We start from the raw sequence: 19,389 nt of genomic DNA on the forward strand, positions 1-19,389 counted from the left end.
TGTCTGCCATCCCTCCCGTTTCTTCTGTCCCTACTTCTCAGGAGGAACCTGGCGATTTGACAGGAGTGCCGGAGGAATATCATGATCTGCGCACGGTCTTCAGTCGGTCCCGAGCCAACTCCCTTCCTCCTCACCGGTCGTATGATTGTAGTATTGATCTCCTTCCGGGGACCACTCCTCCTCGGGGTAGACTATACTCTCTGTCGGCTCCCGAACGTAAGGCTCTCGAGGATTATTTGTCTGTGTCTCTTGACGCCGGTACCATAGTGCCTTCTTCCTCTCCGGCCGGGGCGGGGTTCTTTTTGTTAAGAAGAAGGACGGTACTCTGCGCCCCTGCGTGGATTATCGAGGGCTGAATGACATAACGGTTAAGAATCGTTATCCGCTTCTCCTTATGTCATCAGCCTTCGAGATTCTGCAGGGAGCCAGGTGCTTTACTAAGTTGGACCTTCGTAACGCTTACCATCTCGTGCGCATCAGAGAGGGGGACGAGTGGAAAACGGCGTTTAACACTCCGTTAGGGCATTTTGAGTACCGGGTTCTGCCGTTTGGTCTCGCCAATGCGCCAGCTGTTTTTCAGGCATTAGTTAATGATGTTCTGAGAGACATGCTGAACATCTTTGTTTTTGTCTATCTTGACGATATCCTGATTTTTTCTCCGTCACTCGAGATTCATGTTCAGCACGTTCGACGTGTTCTACAGCGCCTTTTAGAGAATTGTCTCTACGTAAAGTCTGAGAAGTGCTCTTTTCATGTCTCCTCCGTTACTTTTCTCGGTTCCGTTATTTCCGCTGAAGGCATTCAGATGGATTCCGCTAAGGTCCAAGCTGTCAGTGATTGGCCCGTTCAAGGTCACGTGTCGAGTTGCAGCGCTTTTTAGGTTTCGCTAATTTCTATCGGCGTTTCATTCGTAATTTCGGTCAAGTTGCTGCCCCTCTCACAGCTCTTACTTCTGTCAAGACGTGTTTTAAGTGGTCCGGTTCCGCCCAGGGAGCTTTTGATCTTCTAAAAGAACGTTTACGTCCGCTCCTATCCTCGTTACTCCTGACGTCACTAGACAATTCATTGTCGAGGTTGACGCTTCAGAGGTAGGCGTGGGAGCCATTCTATCCCAGCGCTTCCAGTCTGACGATAAGGTTCATCCTTGCGCTTATTTTTCTCATCGCCTGTCGCCATCTGAGCGCAACTATGATGTGGGTAACCGTGAACTGCTCGCCATTTAGCCCTAGGCGAATGGCGACAGTGGTTGGAGGGGGCGACCGTTCCTTTTGTCGTTTGGACAGACCATAAGAACCTTGAGTACATCCGTTCTGCCAAACGACTTAATGCCCGTCAAGCTCGTTGGGCGTTGTTTTCGCTCGTTTCGAGTTTGTGATTTCTTACCGTCCGGGTAGCAAGAACACCAAGCCTGATGCCTTATCCCGTCTGGTTAGTTCTTCTGTGGCTTCTACTGATCCCGAGGGATTCTTCCTTATGGGCGTGTTGTCGGGTTAACAGTCTGGGGAATTGAAAGACAGGTTAAGCAAGCACTCACGCACACTGCGTCGCCGCGCGCTTGTCCTAGTAACCTCCTTTTCGTTCCTGTTTCCACTCCTGGCTGTTCTTCAGTGGGCTCACTCTGCCAAGTTAGCTGGTCATCCCGGTGTTCGAGGCACTCTTGCGTCTATTCGCCAGCGCTTTGGTGGCCGACTCAGGAGCGTGACACGCGCCGTTTCGTGGCTGCTTGTTCGGACTGCGCGCAGACTAAGTCGGGTAACTCTCCTCCTGCCGGTCGTCTCAGACCGCTCCCCCATTCCTTCTCGACCATGGTCTCACATCGCCCTAGACTTCATTACCGGTCTGCCTTTGTCTGCGGGGAAGACTGTGATTCTTACGGTTGTCGATAGGTTCTCTAAGGCGGCACATTTCATTCCCTCGCTAAACTTCCTTCCGCTAAGGAGACGGCACAAATCATTATCGAGAATGTATTCAGAATTCATGGCCTCCCGTTAGACGCCGTTTCAGACAGAGGCCCGCAATTCACGTCACAGTTTTGGAGGGAGTTCTGTCGTTTGATTGGTGCGTCCGTCAGTCTCTCTTCCGGGTTTCATCCCCAGTCTAACGGTCAAGCAGAGAGGGCCAATCAGACGATTGTCGCATACTACGCAGCCTTTCTTTCAGAAACCCTGCGTCTTGGGCAGAACAGCTCCCCTGGGCAGAATACGCTCACAATTCGCTTCCTTCGTCTGCTACCGGGTTATCTCCGTTTCAGAGTAGTCTGGGTTACCAGCCTCCTCTGTTCTCATCCCAGCTTGCCGAGTCCAGCGTTCCCTCCGCTCAAGCGTTTGTCCAACGTTGTGAGCGCACCTGGAGGAGGGTGAGGTCTGCACTTTGCCGTTACAGGGCACAGACTGTGAGAGCCGCCAATAAACGCAGGATTAAGAGTCCAAGGTATTGTTGCGGCCAGAGAGTGTGGCTTTCCACTCGCAACCTTCCTCTTACGACAGCTTCTCGTAAGTTGACTCCATGTTCATTGGTCCGTTCCGTGTCTCCCAGGTCGTCAATCCTGTCGCTGTGCGACTGCTTCTTCCGCGACATCTTCGTCGCGTCCATCCTGTCTTCCATGTCTCCTGTGTCAAGCCCTTTCTTCGCACCCCCGTTCGTCTTCCCTCCCCCTCCCGTCCTTGTCGAGAGCGCACCTATTTACAAGGTACATAAGATCATGGACATGCGTTCTCGGGACGGGGTCACCAATACTTAGTGGATTGGGAGGGTTACGGTCCTGAGGAGAGGAGTTGGGTTCCGTCTCGGGACGTGCTGGACCGTTCACTCATTGATGATTTCCTCCGTTGCCGCCAGGATTCCTCTCGAGTGCGCCAGGAGGCGCTCGGTGAGTGGGGGGTACTGTCATGTTTTGTCATTTATTATCTTGTCTTGTCCCTGTGCTTCCCATTCTATTCGTTTCCCTCTGCTGGTCTTATTAGGTTCTTTCCCTCTTTCTATCCCTCTCTCTCCCCTCCCTCTCGCACTCTCTCGCTCTCTCTTCTCTCTATCGTTCCGTTCCTGCTCCCAGCTGTTCCTATTCCCCTAATCAATCATTTAGTCTTCCCACACCTGTTCCCGATCCTTTCCCCTGATTAGAGTCCCTATTTCTTCCTTTGTGTTCCGTTCCTGTGCTGTCGGTTCCTTGTCTAGAATTCACCGTGCTGTGTTTGTGTATCGCCCTGTCGTGTCGTGTTTTCCTCAGATGCTGCGTGGTGAGCAGGTGTCTGAGTCTGTCTGGTTCAAGTGCCTTCCCGAGGCAACCTGCTGTTCACCTGCTGTTCAAGATCGAGTCTCCAGTTTGTCCTCGTCATTTCGAGTGAAAGTTGTGTTTTTTGTTTGTATTTACTTTACTGGATTAAAGACTCTGTTTTCGCCAAGTCGCTTTTGGGTCCTCTTTCACCTGCATGACAGTTTTATCAGAGCAGAGGACATTTCTCCAAAAAAAGTCAGATCTTTGTGGCAATGTGCAGCTGCAAACCGTAGTCTGCCTTTTTATAGCGGTTTTGGAGCAGTTGCTTCTTCCATGCTGAGCGGCATTTCAGTTTATGTTGATGTAGGACTTGTTTTACTGTGGATATAGATACTTTTGTACCCGTTTCCTCCAGCATCTTCACCAAGTCATTTGCTGTCGTTCTGGGTTTGATTTGCACCAAAGTACGTTCATCTCTAGGAGACAGAACGCGTCTCCTTCCTGAGCGGTATGACGGCTGCGTGGTCCCATGGTGTTTATACTTGCGTACTATTGTTTGTACAGATTAACGTGGTACCTTCAGGCGTTTGGAAATTGCTCCTAGGGATGAAAAGACTTGTGGAGGTCTACAATTGTTTTTCTGAGATCTTGGCTGATTATTTTTTTCCCCTCCATAATGTCAAGCAAAGAGGCACTGAGTTTGAAGGTAGGCCTATCCACATTGATGGGACAGTAGTGGAGAGGGTAGTAAGTTTTAAGTTCCTCGGCGTACACATCACAGACAAACTGAATTGGTCCACCCACACAGACAGCATTGTGAAGAAGGCGCAGCAGCCCCTCTTCAACCTCAGGAGGCTGAAGAAATTTGGCTTGTCACCAAAAGCACTCGCAAACTTCTACAGATGCACAATCGAGAGCATCCTGTCAGGCTGTACCACCGCCTGGTACGGCAACTACTCCGCCCACAACCGTAAGGCTCTCCAGAGGGTAGTGAGGTCTGCACAACACATCATCGGGACACCTACACCACCCGATGTCACAGGAAGGCCAAAAAGATCATCAAGGACAACAACCACCCGAGCCACTGCCTGTTCACCCCGCTATCATCCAGAAGGCGAGGTCAGTACAGGTGCATCAAAGCTGGGACCGAGAGACTGAAAAACAGCTTCTATCTCAAGGCCATCAGACTGTTAAACAGCCACCACTAACATTGAGTGGCTGCTGCCAACACACTGACACTGACACTGACTCAACTCCAGGCACTTTAATAATGGGAATTGATGGGAAATGATGGGAAATATATCACTAGCCACTTTAAACAGTTGAAGCTCGCATCCGCTACAAGACCATGGTGCTTGCCTACGGAGCTGTGAGGGGAACGGCACCTCAGTACCTCCAGGCTCTGATCAGGCCCTACACCCAAATAAGGGCACTGCGTTCATCCACCTCTGGCCTGCTCGCCTCCCTACCACTGAGGAAGTACAGTTCCCGCTCAGCTCAGTCAAAACTGTTCGCTGCTCTGGCTCCCCAATGGTGGAACAAACTCCCTCACGACGCCAGGACAGCGGAGTCAATCACCACCTTCCGGAGACACCTGAAACCCCACCTCTTTAAGGAATACCTAGGATAGGATAAAGTAATCCTTCTCACCCCCTCCCCCCTTAAAATATTTAGATGCACTATTGTAAAGTGGTTGTTCCACTGGATGTCATAAGGTGAATGCACCAATTTGTAAGTCGCTCTGGATAAGAGCGTCTGCTAAATGACTTAAATGTAATGTAAATGTAAACAATGCTACCTAATATAATGTTTAAATACCCTACATTATTCATCTACATTTGTATATACTGTACTTGTCACGTTCTGACCTTTATTTCCTTTGTTTTGTATTTATTTAGTATGGTCAGGGCGTGAGTTGGGTGGGCAGTCTATGTTTGTTTTTCTAGGTTTTGGGTATTTCTATGTTTCAGCCTAGTATGGTTCTCAATCAGAGGCAGGGGTCATTAGTTGTCTCTGATTGAGAATCATACTTAGGTAGCCTGGGTTTCACTGTGTGTTTGTGGGTGATTGTTCCTGTCTCTGTGTTTTGCACCAGATAGGGCTGTTTTGGGTTTTCACGGTTCTTGTTTTTGTTAGTTTGTTCAGGTGAAGTGATTTATTAAACATGAATCAAAACAACCACGCTGCGCTTTGGTCCCTCTCTCCGTCAATGGAAGAAATCCCTTACAGTACTCTATATCATCTACTGCATCTTTATGTAATACATGTATCACTAGCCACTTTAACTATGCCACTTTGTTTACATACTCATCTCATATGTATATACTGCACTCAATACCATCTACTGTATCTTGCCTATGCCGCTCTGTACCATCACTCACTCATATATCTTTATGTACATATTCTTATCCCCTTACACTTGTGTCTATAAGGTAGTAGTTTTGGAATTGTTAGCTAGATTACTTGTTGGTTATTACTGCATTGTCGGAACTAGAAGCACAAGCATTTCGCTACACTCGCATTAACATCTGCATATGACAAATAAAATTTGATTTGATTTTAAATACGTCCACAGGTACACCTCCAATTGACTCAAATGATGTAATTTAGCCTATCAGAAGCTTCTAAAGCCATGACATCATTTTCTAGATGTTTCCAAGCTGTTTAAAGGCACAGTCAACTTAGTGTATGTAAACTTCCGACTTCAACTGTAGGTATTCCTCTTGATGATCTGAACGGAGATCATCCAGTGACTGCACATTCACCAACAGAACAGAGGTCAATGGCGGTCTATTTGTTCACTGACAGTAATATCGTTAGAAAGTCACCTCGCCTGTCTATTTTGCACAGCCATTTCCTCTTTCGAGTCCCAGTCTAGTGTAATCACTGTTCTGATGTCCAGAAGCTGTTTTTGGTCATAGACATTATGTAAACAAAGACAAAAAACACCCAAAATGGCAGAATTGGTCAGGAGCCCATAAAAATGGCCATTATCTGGTATAGTGCCATCTTTCTAAGATCCAGTGCCACAAGGCACAGCTTTGGATAAACAGCCATCCTTGCATGCCAGAACTGGAGAGGTGACTCTGTAAACATGCCTCCCTTTTCCAGATATCTCCACAGCTCACATGGGGTACTTAATGCTCTGCCAGGTTGACCCTCCGGCTGGACAGCGACCTCAGACAAAATCTTTCATGAAAGGAAGCTATATTTCAAAAGCACTGCTGGCATATTCCTGGAGTCCTGCTGCTCCACGGCTGTACTCTCTGATTTGCTGAAGTACAAAAAACTCTGCTTCCCTTATCAGTGGCTCCATCTCCGATGAGCAAAGTGCCAGAGACACACCTGCTGCAGGGGTTGGATTGAAGTTGGCTGCCAGAGGATTCAGTATACATGCAAAGCGCTCATGCAGTGACTACAGGAGGACCTGTGCCAACTGTTTTAGAACAGTAGTTGACTGCAAGTGTGCCTAAAGGTTGAGAAGGCACGGCACCACATCAGATAGCAACTGACTGTCAGTTTGAAGTTGGTCATTGTGGATTGCGAATGGCTACAGCAACTTCTAATTTGGCCCAGTTACATTCTGTGCGCGCCCTATAATTTTTTCCATGTTAGCTAGTGATAGCTAGTGATAGTGATTCACAAGCTAGGCCTATTTGAAACATTGGCATCTAGTAGCAGCATTTACGAACCAGATTCAGAAGCACGAAAACCCCATTAGAAAAAAGCTTGAAATTCCCATTAGATTGAGTTTAGAAGAAAAAAATCAAACTGAACAATTTATGACGGTTTTATAGTTTTAGAATAGTTATTATTTCAGTTTAATTAATAGCTTTTCAAATTTTGTTTTGTTTTGTTTACTATAATAACCTCAACATGGGATTTTGAACACATGATCAGTAGCACCCACGGGTTGGAGCATGATATCCATGCTGCCTTGTTGTGTGTGTGCGCCTCACGAAGGCGTACCATCTCCTGCGCATACACTGCTCTCCAGGAGGACTAGGACAATGCTTCCCACAACGATGGCATCTTCTCCAATATCAAACATGTAGGGTGTGGTGTACCGCAGGGAAGATCTCTAGACCCTCAACTTTTTTTCTATTTTTACCAATGACCTGCCACTGGCATTAACCAGTTAAATGTAACTAAATGTAACCTACGTAATTACCAAAAGTAATGATTTATCATGAGGACAATAAACAATAACTATTAATGCTGCATACTCAAAGGTTAAAGTCTCACCTCTGTGTCTGTGGGAACCAGGGTTATTGCTCAATGCAAGCCATATCGCTCAATGCAAGACATTTTGTCTGTGGACACATCTACGGTGTCCACAGATCAATTTATAAACAAAAATGCCAGTCAGCAAAAAATACCAGAACTATGAAGGTCCCCTAAACAGGGGACTTTACATCTAAGAGGTTTGAACAAAGCCTCAGATGAACAGCAAACCTGGTTACAAAAAACAGATAAAGCAACACCTCACAGCACAAAATATCTGACCTGGATATTTTATGTGTTTGTATTGATACAATACATGACCAAAAGTATGTGGACATCTGTTTCCAAAATCATTAATATGGAGTTGGTCCCCCCTTTGCTGCTATAACAGCCTCCACTCTTCCGGGAAGGCTTTCCACTAGATGTTGGAACATTGCTGATGAGACTTGCTTCCATTTAAGCCAGGAGCCTTAGTGAGGTCAGGCACTGATGATGGGCGATTAGGCCTGGCTCGCAGTCGGTGTTCCAATTCATCCCAAAGGTGATTGTTGGGGTTGAGGTCAGGGCTCTGTACAGGACAGTGAAGTTCTTCCACACTGATCTCGAGTAACCATTTCTGTATGGACCTCGCTTTGTGCGCAGGGGCATTGTCACAGGGGCACGGTACCATGTTGAAAGTCACTGAGCTCTTCAATAAGGTAATTCTACTGCCAATGTTTGTCTTTGGAGATTGCATGGCAGTGTGCTCGATTTTATACACCTCACAGCAATGGCCGAATCCACACATTTGAAGGGGTGTCCACATACTTTTGTGTGGGTATATACAGTGAATGTAGACTATGTGTGCCATTTTTAAACGTATGTAGTTTTATAGTCTATTAATGTTCTGTATGTCATGTTTTGTGTTTTCTACTTTCACAACAGCTAATACGGAGCCTAATAAAATATCAAATAAATCAACAGAAGGCTCAATGATCATATTACTCCAGTGCTAGCCTCTCTACACTGGTTTCCTGTTAAGGCAAGGTCTAATTTCAAGGTTTTATTGCTAACCTATAAAGCATTACATGGGCTTGCTCCTACCTATCTTTTCCCAATTTTGTTCTGCCGTACATACCTACACGGACGCTACGGTCACAAGATGCAGGACTCGTTATTGTCCCTAGAATTTCTAAGCAAACAGCTGGAGGCAGGTCTTTCTCCTATAGAGTTCCATTTTTATGGAATGGTCTGCCTACCCATGTGAGAGACGCAGACTCGGTCTCAACCTTTAAGTCTTTATTGAAGACTCATCTCTTCAGTAGTGTAGTCTGGCCCAGGAGTGTGAAGGTGAACGGAAAGGCACTGGAGAGGAACTAACTGCCCTTGCTGTCTCTGCCTGGCCGGTTCTCCTCTCTCCACTGGGATTCTCTGCCTCTAACCCTATTACAGGTGCTGAGTCAATGGCTTACTGGTGCTCTTCCATGCCATCCCTAGGAGGGGTGCTTCACTTGAGTGGGTTGAGTCACTGACATGATCTTGTCTGAGTTGGCGCCCCCCCCTGGGTTGTGTCATGGCGGAGATCTTCGTGGGCTATGCTCGGCCTTGTCTCAGGATGGTAAGTTGGTGGTTGAAGATATGGTTGAAGATATGGTGTGGGGGCTGTGCTTTGGTAAAGTGGATTGGGATATATCCTTGCTGGTTGTCCCAGTCCGGTGGTATCGTCGGATGGGGCCACAGTTTCTCCCGACACCTCCTGTCTCAGCCTCCAGTATTTATGCTGCAGCAGTTTGTGTCGGGGGACTAGGGTCAGTTTGTTATATCTGGAGTATTTCTCCTGCCTTATCCGGTGTCTTGTGTGAATTTAAATATGCTCTCTCTAATCTTCTTTCTTTCTTTTTTATCTTTCTCTCTCTCTGAGGACCTGAGCCCTAGGACCATGACTCAGGACTACCTGGCCTGATGACTCCTTGCTGTCCCCAGTCCACCTGGCCATGCTGCTGCTCCAGTTTCAACTGTTCTGCCTGCGGCTATGGAACCCTGACCTGCTCACCAGATGTGCTACCTTGTACCAGACCTGCTGTTTTCAACTCTCTAGAGACAGCAGGAGCGGTATAGATACTCTGAATGATCGGCTATGAAAAGCCAACTGACATTTACTCCTGAGGTGCTGACCTGTTGGACACTCGACAACCACTGTGATGATTATTATTTGACCCTGCTGGTCATCTATAAACATTTGAACATCTTGGCCATGTTCTGTTATAATCTCCACCCGGCACAGCCAGAAGAGGACTGGCCACCCCTCATAGCCTGGTTCCTCTCTAGGTTTCTTCCTAGGTTCTGGCCTTTCTAGGGAGTTTTTCATAGCCACCGTGCTTCTCCACCTGCATTGCTTGCTGTTTGGGGTTTTAGGCTGGGTTTCTGTACAGCACTTTGTGATATCAGCTTATGTAAGAAGGACTATAAATACATTTGATTTTATCGATGCATCATCAGCAATCTAGTTGACGTCGGTAAAGTTCTCTCTTTCATTTGTGCTTCTCTCACCGAGTGAGAAAGTTTATTGATGGAGATTTCCAAGAGACATCAGTTGGTCAGGTTTAAAGGAAATGAAAATCTGTAAAAACAATCTCGCATGTTTCTGATAATATTTTAGTTTGTTTGGATGCGTATTCTATGCGGTTGAAAATGAAATACTGTCAGCTTTTATGTCGCTGAAAGAAATTGCGAGTTTAGGCTACACAATAGCTCCCTGAGTGTGCAATCGCATTCTGTCAAGATGCTGAAATAAATTAAGAATATTTCTCCAAAGTGCACATTTGGTGTGTCATTTTACTGTGAGAGTTAATATTATAAAAGACTACATGTGAGGCCTACAGTTATTGTCCAGACTTCAGTTACTATTACAACTATTAAGCTACTACACTCTAAAATAGTTTCCCCATCCATACAGTGCCATTTGATAAATGCAAAGAGGCGTCACTTACAAAACACCAACAAGTGTTATGAATGACATCATTCATTAATCCTACACAAGTTTTGTAACCTGAATTGATGCATACCACTGGTACCACCTGAACAAGGAAGTTAACCCACTGTTCCCAGGCCGTCATTGAAAATAAGAATATGTTCTTTAACTGACTTGCCTGGTTAAATAAAGGTCAAATAACTAAAAATACACCTGTGTGCGCATCGGCCATTCATCTCTGCCTTGGCAAAATGTCAGTGTTTTCATTGATCTGCACAGCATTCTGTAATGTTACATTTTTTTGAATCTTTGGAGTTTAATCCACAAGTTTTCAAGTCTTTGTAAATATTTCATGCGACTGACATGCAGTAATTATAAATAGTGTAATATCCTTTTCTTGAAATCTGTTTTAATGATTGTGATAGGATCATATTTTATGGAATGGCGTACCCCCACAATTTATTTAACTGCTACTCTGTATCAGACCATTCCAGCTAACTTTCACCCCTGGTTGTCAGACACCCTTATTCGCCCACACATAACTGTACAATTCCCATTCAAAATCCTATTTCCCCTAACCCAACCCCTAACCCTAACACTAATTCTAACTTTTACACTAAACCTAACCTAAGATTTTTTCCTTGTGGGGACCAACTGTCTGAAATGTCCTTGTGAGGACCTTCTGACCTATGAAAAGGACATTTGAAAAGAATACTTGAATAGATACCGTGATGTTTCTCTTCCGATTTCATGGCAATTTGCATTTGAGGATTGTATTGTAGGCCCACGACAAGGTGATATAGACACAGGCTGTGCGACACACACGGCCAACCTTTGTTTATTGTGAAGTAGTGATTTCTTCAGGACGTTGGTTGTCATGGATACCACGTGCTTTGGTAAGAGCTTTATATAATCCACATTAGATAACATCAGGGTCATGTCCAGTAGGGGGAAAGTATTTTGAAACGGAGTGAAACGAGGAGGAACCATCTTCGCTAACATCGTGCCCTCGAGTAAGAACACACGTTTTCCTATGATGTGGTTACTCCCCACGACTTGTTTATTTCCGGCTCAGGATCCACAACATGTTTCTTTACTTATATTGATTCACAGATACATAAGCTAAGATGACGGATTTAATTAATTTCCACTGTATCTTCAAAATCTAGCTGTAGATACTTTCCCCTATAGGGAATCCATCTATGGAGAAGCTGTCAATGCTTTGGTCTTTGAACACTGCTACTCTTCAGGCCTACACTTAGATTCAATATTGATGTGTGTTCACTGATCCGGATGTTGTTTGTGTAGAGCCAGAGACAAAATATTGTCTTTGTCAGATCCATTAGATGAAATATGCCCCAATATACTGTAGTATGACCTACAAAATGAGGTCATCCAACAACTACGATATGATATCCATCAAGAAATTCACCAACTGGTACATTACATACAGCATAGGTCCAATTGAGACAGACAAGCATTTCAAACTACAATATGATACCATTTCATGTTACCATTTGGTATCACTTCAGTATGACTAAAAACACTTGTCTTCATAAAGCATATCCTTGGGAAATAGTCATGACAGGCCAACAAAGTCAAGTTGTGTGTTCTTCCCAAGAACACGTTGTCCTCATTTTAAAAACGTAGTTGAATTAATGTGAAACATACACACAGTCATCCACTCCTGGTCGTGAGAACATTCTCCCGTTGGGTAAGTCAGGAAAGTCTCTGCATGGTCTTTAGGTAATGCACAGTGTAATGGTGACCCCTAGAGTTTTGCCACAGTCTGACATGCCTTGGTTGTGGAGGTGGGTTGCATTATTCCCAGGTCTTTGCCAGACGAGAAGAAGATGTGACACAATCAGATGGATGTCTTGGTTAATTAAAAGTTGGAAGTTTGAGTGGGCCCTTAGGCGACCTCTTTCATTGAAACATACAGCCCGAGATTCTGCATCTCAAATCCATTATAAAGAAAAGAAAGTGAATGATTATGGAAATGCAGCCTTTCTCTTTTCCAGCGTCTCAAATAGAAATATAGATAAAGGGGGGAAGGAACTTCCTCAAAGTAATAGAAAGGCCCTAGTTGAGTTTTAGGGAGAACCTGAGGTTTGTCATATTCCGATCGTGCACTCTTAGAAGTGATGTGTTGAAAACAAAATGCTCTTAGATCTGTAGCACACGTGTGGATTGTAACAAATGTTTTTTTTTAAATTCTGCAGGGCCCTTTGGTAATATTGGGGCCTGAAGCAGCCATTTCAGTATGTTTATTTTTCAGATCAATCAATCAAACGTATTTGTAAAGCTCTTTTTACATCAGCCAATGTCAAAGTGCTATTCGGAAACCCAGCCTAAAACCCCAAACAGCAAGCAATGCAGATGTAGAAGCACGTTGGCTGGGAAAAACTCCCTAGAAAGGCAGGAACCTCGGAAGAAACCTAGAGAGGAACCAGGCTCTGAGGGGTGGCCAGTCCTCTTCTGGAGGAGAGATTATAACAGTACATGGCCAAGATGTTCAAACGTTCATAGATGACCAGCAGGATCAAATAATAATAATAATAATGATAATCACATTGGTTGTAGAAGGTTCAACAGGTCAGCACCTCAGGAGTAAATGTCAATCAGGCTTTTCATAGCTGAGCATTCAGAGGTCGAGACAGCAGGTGCGGTAGAGAGAGAGAGAGTCGAAAACAGCAGGTCCAGGACAAGGTAGCACGTCCGGTAAACATGTCAGGGTTCCTTAGCCGCAGGCAGAACAGTTGAAACTGGAGCAGCAGCATGACCAGGTGGACAGGGGACAGAAAGGAGTCATCAGGCCAGGTAGTCCTGAGGCATGGTCCCAGAGAGAGAGAGAGAGAGAGAGAGAGAGAGAGAGAGAGAGAGAGAGAGAGAGAGAGAGAGAGAGAGAGAGAGAGAGAGAGAGAGAGAGAGAGAGAGAGAGAGAGAGAGAGAGAGAGAGAGAGAGAGAGAGAGAGAGAGAGAGAGAGAGAGAGAGAGAGAGAGAGAGAGAGAAAGCATACTTAAATTCACACAGGACACCGGATAAGATAGGAGAAATACTCCAGATATAACAGACTGACCATAGCCCCCCGACACAAACTATTGCAGCATAAAAACTGGAGGCTGAGACAGGACGGGTTGGGAGACTGTGGCCCCGTTTGACGATACCCCCGGACAGGGCCAACCAGGCAGGATATAACCCCACCTACTTTTCCAAAGTACAGTCCCCCACACCATTAGAGGGATATCTTCAACCACCAACTTACTACCCTGCGACAAGCCTGAGTGTAGCCCACGAACATCTTCCCCACGGCACGAACCCGAGGGGGTCGCCAAACCCAGACAGGAAGATCACGTCATTGACTCAACCTACTCAAGTGACGCACCCATCCTAGGGACAGCATGGAAGAGCACCAGTAAGCCAGTAACTCTGCCCCTGTAATAGGGTTAGAGGCAGAGAATCCCGGTGGAGAGAGGGGAACCAGCTAGGCAGAGACAGCAAGGGCTCCAGTGCCTTTCCGTTCACCTTCCCTGCCAGACTAAACTCAATCATAGGACCTACTGAAGAGATGAGTCTTCAGTAAAGACTAAAAGGATCGAGATCGAGTCTGCGTCTATCACATGGATGGGCAGGTAACTATCGAATGGAACATAATAAATAAATGATTATTTTCAGAACGAAACGATTGGAAAAACCCTGGTTTGTGCACAACTTTATTATTGTTTGTGCATTAATACACATGGATACTTTGCGTTACCACTAGGGGGAGCTGCAGGCATGCACGTCTCGGTCCATGACCGTTGGAAGAAATCAACTGTACATCCTGTTTTCAGTTTGTAACTTTTATAAGCATTGTTTTCAAATTCTAGAGACCACTAATTCACAGTTAAGATAAACATGTTTTCTGGTCGTTTTGATGTATAAAGTTTTGACCAAGTGAAAATACGAGTGAGATTTCCCCATTCATTTATTTACAGTATGTGTAGAAGCCACGTTGTTACGGTAGCTGGCTAAGCTCTCGTTCAAACACCGCTCTCAAAAAATAAATGTGTCACTCTCTTTGGAATAGTGGGGTTAGAGTGCCATCTAAAACCATGCAGTACACCTCGTCAGACTTCTGACAATAGTTCGGCAGCCTCTGATGCTCTTTGACACCGTACCAGTGAAGCACGTCTATTTCATGCCGTGCGTCAGAGCAGTTCTTCCACGGTTCCGAGAAGTGCTCATGCATATTCATATATTTTAATTGCGTTCACTTTCATCGCATACAGCCACATACAGCATCATCACTTTGCCCATTGCATAATTCCTTCTTGCAGCGACACACTCTGCTCCTCTCGCCTTTTCCCCTTGTGGACACAGTTGTCTGTGACCAGGCACAACAACATCTTCAAACCAAACCTTCCTACCATAACTAATAACCACTACAGAGCCTATATCGTTGTCACCATATTCACTAATGTCATTGTCAACAAATTAGAATAATGCTTTAGTAAACACACAATCCAATCACACAGTACAGTGTACAGCAAGCAGTTACACGGGTGGGCTCCGGTGGTAATAAATTAATAAAACGGAAAGCTTACCTTGATTTGGAAAACTTGTAGTGTTGGATAGCCTTAGCTCTTTCCTCTGTTTGAGTCAAGTTGTTGAGTAGGTTAAATTTAGCTGCATTAGCAAAGTAAGGGAAAGGGAAACTAAGACGAAGAAAAAGAAAATACAACTAAATATAGCTCTGCTGCGTCTCCTGTTTTGAAGAAATGAATTTGTTCAAAACAAATCAACTCTTTTCTTTCTCTCTTTAAGTCAACTACTCAACACACTTTATGCACTGCAGTGTTAGCTAGCTGTATCAGGCCCTACACCCAAACAAGGGCACTGCGTTCATCCACCTCTGGCCTGATCGCCTCCCTACCACTGAGGAAGTACAGCTCCCGCTCAGCCCAGTCAAAACTGTTCGCTGCTCTGGCCCCCCAATGGTGGAACAAACTCCCTCACGACGCGAGGACAGCGGAGTCAATCACCACCTTCCGGAGACACCTGAAACCCCACCTCTTTAAGGAATACCTAGGATAGGATAAGTATTCCCTCTCACCCCCCCTTTAAGATTTAGATGCACTATTGTAAAGTGACTGTTCCACTGGATGTCATAAGGTGAATGCACCAATTTGTAAGTCGCTCTGGATAAGAGCGTCTGCTAAATGACTTAAATGTAAATGTAAATGTAAATGTCTGTAGCTCATGCTTTCAGTACTAGATTTATTCTCTGATCGGATGGACACCATGTCAGTTCATGCTGCAAGAGCTCTGATAGGAGAACACCTTCCAACCTGGAAGTTTTCATAATTACTGTGTAAGTCTATGGACGGGGGTGAGAACCATGAGCCTCCTCCTTTGAGCATCCTCAACTGCTCTATAGGTCTGGGGGGGGATCAGAAATGATTTTAGCTATTTTCATATGAGTTATTATGAGTGAAATAGCTGGCTATAGTGTGAAAGGGCTGGGTTTTGATTAGCAAACAAGTTGTAGTTATGATGGCTTGGCCACTCACTGGCCAATCAAGGCTTTCCATGGCTTAATACTGGATGTGTTTGTCTCAAGTTCTGTAGGTTATTGACGGTGTTTGCGTTGCCATCAACTCCAATTCAGCTGGCACACAGTATTCTCATCCTAGTCCACTGTGGATTGATACTACAGTTTATTAAATAGCATTGGCTACATTTAATTCACATTTAATTCATGTTAGTTGACACCATCTAAATAAAAAATATATTGAAATTATGTCTGCCAAGTGGGAGGCTATGCTTGGTTTTTAATCAAATAAAATGACATTTCTAAATAGGATGTTTGTGGCACAAAAAAAATAGAAAATCCATCTTCAGGGCCAACTCTAGCCTTTTGGAGGCCCTAGACGAGAGTTGGTGCAACTCAAGGTTCCATTAACCCCCCCCCCCAACATAAAATATGTTCATGTGACCCTCCCTTGTACTGTCAAAACGACCACAAATAACAATACCAGGGGGGGCTTATTTCATATTTTGAATTATATTCAAACATTTTCCACAGCCAATGCACCACACAACCAATAAACAAAGCACACCAATTTTGGGTGCTTCATCGCCTGTGAGTGAGACAACGTTAGCTAGTCAATGGGAGTGTAGTAGAACGCCCCTGGGCGTGGTTTTGGCTTAACTGTGTTGGGGGGAAAAGACGCAGGCAGGAAAGACAGTTAGACTGGTAGACTGATATTATTGACCTGTTGTATAGTAAAAGTTAAGATGTAGAAAAGCTTAGTATAGTGCCAAAACACATTGATATAGGGGAGGCGCATGCAAGCGGATTAGGACATTTGACTCGGATGGAAGAAATTGTATACTAAAATCTGAAGAAGAGCAAATGTAAACCAGGGAAGGAAAAAGCAAACACACAACCCTTCCCGGAGCAAAAAACATCTAAACAAGTTAGACTGAAGTTATAGAGGTAGTCTATCTACCGATATGTTGAATTTAGCCTAGCTTGACCAAGATGAGTGTAAAAACATACCATGGCATCCCGGGCTGTAACATATTTGGGGTCTCGATCGGGGATATATCATTCATAATAGCTACATAGGGAAAAGTGGAATAAATTGAACTCCATTTTGTCGTCAATTTTGAAAGGGAAATGTAGTATTCACTCTAAAATGTAAAATGTATATCTGGATATACTTAGAAACCAATATACTTAATGTGGACATTGTCGAAGTTGCAGAGAAAAATTCATTATTCACCCCTGGTTTTGCCACCAACTACATGATGTCTCGGGCAGTGTTTTAATCACATTCCTTCTTGGGAAAGGTACCCCATTCATTGGTTTGTGTGTACAAGGTGGCAAACTAACACCAGGAGTTGTATTTGGACAGAACATTTTAAGGCTCAAATTTTTACAGGGACAAAATGAACTCATAGCAGTTCAGAGTCACTCTGACTCATACTGTAGTTTATACAGACAGCAACTGATGGGTAATAGAGCCTAAAACATTTGTACGTTCCATATAATAAACAGTTTTTTTTTTCTTTAAAAAAAAAATCTAACTTTGTGTTGGTTCTGCCCCCGATTACAGTTGTTCCTGGCCCATAGACTACTTTCAGGGTGAAGAACCATCTAACATTAAGTTGTGCAAGGAACATTTCTGATACTGGGGAATTACATGTATTTTACTAGGCATGTCAGTTAATAACAAGTTCTTATTTACAATGACGGCATAGGAACAGTGGGTTAACTGCCTTATTCAGGTGCAGATCGACATATTTTTTACCTTGTCAGCTTGGGGATTTGATCTTGCAACCTTTCGGTTACTAGTCCAATGCTCTAACCACTAGGCTACCTGCCACACCACATCTGGACACAGCCTTCAGCATATGCTGTGCCACTTATGCCTATGAAGTAAACCTGTGTAAGGAACTATCCCTAATCCTCTTTTGTAATTACAAAAACTATGCACTCAGTAAAGTGCTCTGTAACAATATGTTGTTACTAGTGTAATTGCACCAATCCTACTCAGGTACAAGGCATTGGATATCTCCAATAAGCAATTTTCCCTCTTCAGTGACTTCCAATTGAAATATAAAGACACGTAAATATTTGCCCTCCTTAAATGGATGAAATCAATAATTGATTCTCTGGTGAGAGTCATGGTCAATGTTTTCAGCAAATTGCAAATCACAATCCCTCTCCAAAATTGTTTGTAAAGACAATCAGAATGCTGCAATCAATAACATTTTTGGGACAGAGAGAGACATTAATTTCCAGTAAATACTAGAAGAATACTTCCATTATTTTACAAACATTGTCTGCTCTCTGTAATTTCAAGCTCTATCCACTTGGTGGCAGGTTTGTGGAACTTATAAATGCTCCTGTGAAGGAGACCCAGTCACCTTCCTCATAATACTCTAGTTACCATTACGAAACTTTATTCAGTATTCTATGATGACTTTGTTCATTTGTGGTGAAGGCAATATAAGCACTTTTGGTCTATATATATATAAAAAAGTGTACTTTATACTGAACAAATATGCTTTTCTCAAGAAAATGTTTTATTTATTTTTAGTATACCCCTAATGTATACCCCTAAAATGACCACATCTTATATAGAACTCTATTGGAGACTCCCAGATGCTTGAAACATAATTGAACTATCAATGGTTGCATAGTCATCCCATAATAAGCTAACATAATTTTGAAAAAGCCAGTTCAAATGACCTTTTAGGGGTCCATACATAACAAGTATGTTAAAAAAAATGGAAATACATTCTATCAATTAATTAGACTTATCATTTAGAATGGAAACACTTGTATGCTGTGGCGTGAGTAAATTGTTAAAACATTAGGGAAGGGGACAGGAGGTATCATTCCAAAAGGCCTGGGATTGATAGGTTAAGAGTCAACTTCTGTCGTCTTTATTAAAAATACCATTGCATCTTCAGCTTCAAAAGTGAAAGAACTGATACTCAAAGAAAGTCCGCAGTAGGGGGAAAGTCCGCAGTAGGGGGAAAGTCCGCAGTAGGGGGAAAGTCCGCAGTAGGGGGAAAGTCCGCAGTAGGGGGAAACTGCGCCACTGTCCGCCCCGCAGCCGTTGTTATTGTTTTTGTTTTTGTTCATCAGACCTCAGGATAAGACCCAGACGCACGGACATGGCTGTTTCATCATTAAGGATTCCAGCTTTCTCCACAAAGAAAGCCATTTAATTCTTAACACCTTGAGGAGGGCTTTCATTTAGTCATTTCTTGTTGACTTGTTTTTGAATAGTGTTCTTTCAATTTTCTAAATGCTTTGGTTAAAATCCAATGAAGAAAAACACAAAAGGGGTAAAAGAAAAACAAATATGCCACGTAGCCAGCCAGAAGGTAAAAAATGTCATCTGTGTTTCATTATTTATGGTTAAGCTATACTCTTTACTCTGTGCTCTAAATTTGCCCCTTACCCATGCTGCTTAGAATTATGCACGGCCCTTAATGGAG

Source organism: Oncorhynchus gorbuscha, linkage group LG19 (genome assembly GCF_021184085.1).
Source record: "Oncorhynchus gorbuscha isolate QuinsamMale2020 ecotype Even-year linkage group LG19, OgorEven_v1.0, whole genome shotgun sequence".
NCBI lineage: Eukaryota > Metazoa > Chordata > Actinopteri > Salmoniformes > Salmonidae > Oncorhynchus > Oncorhynchus gorbuscha.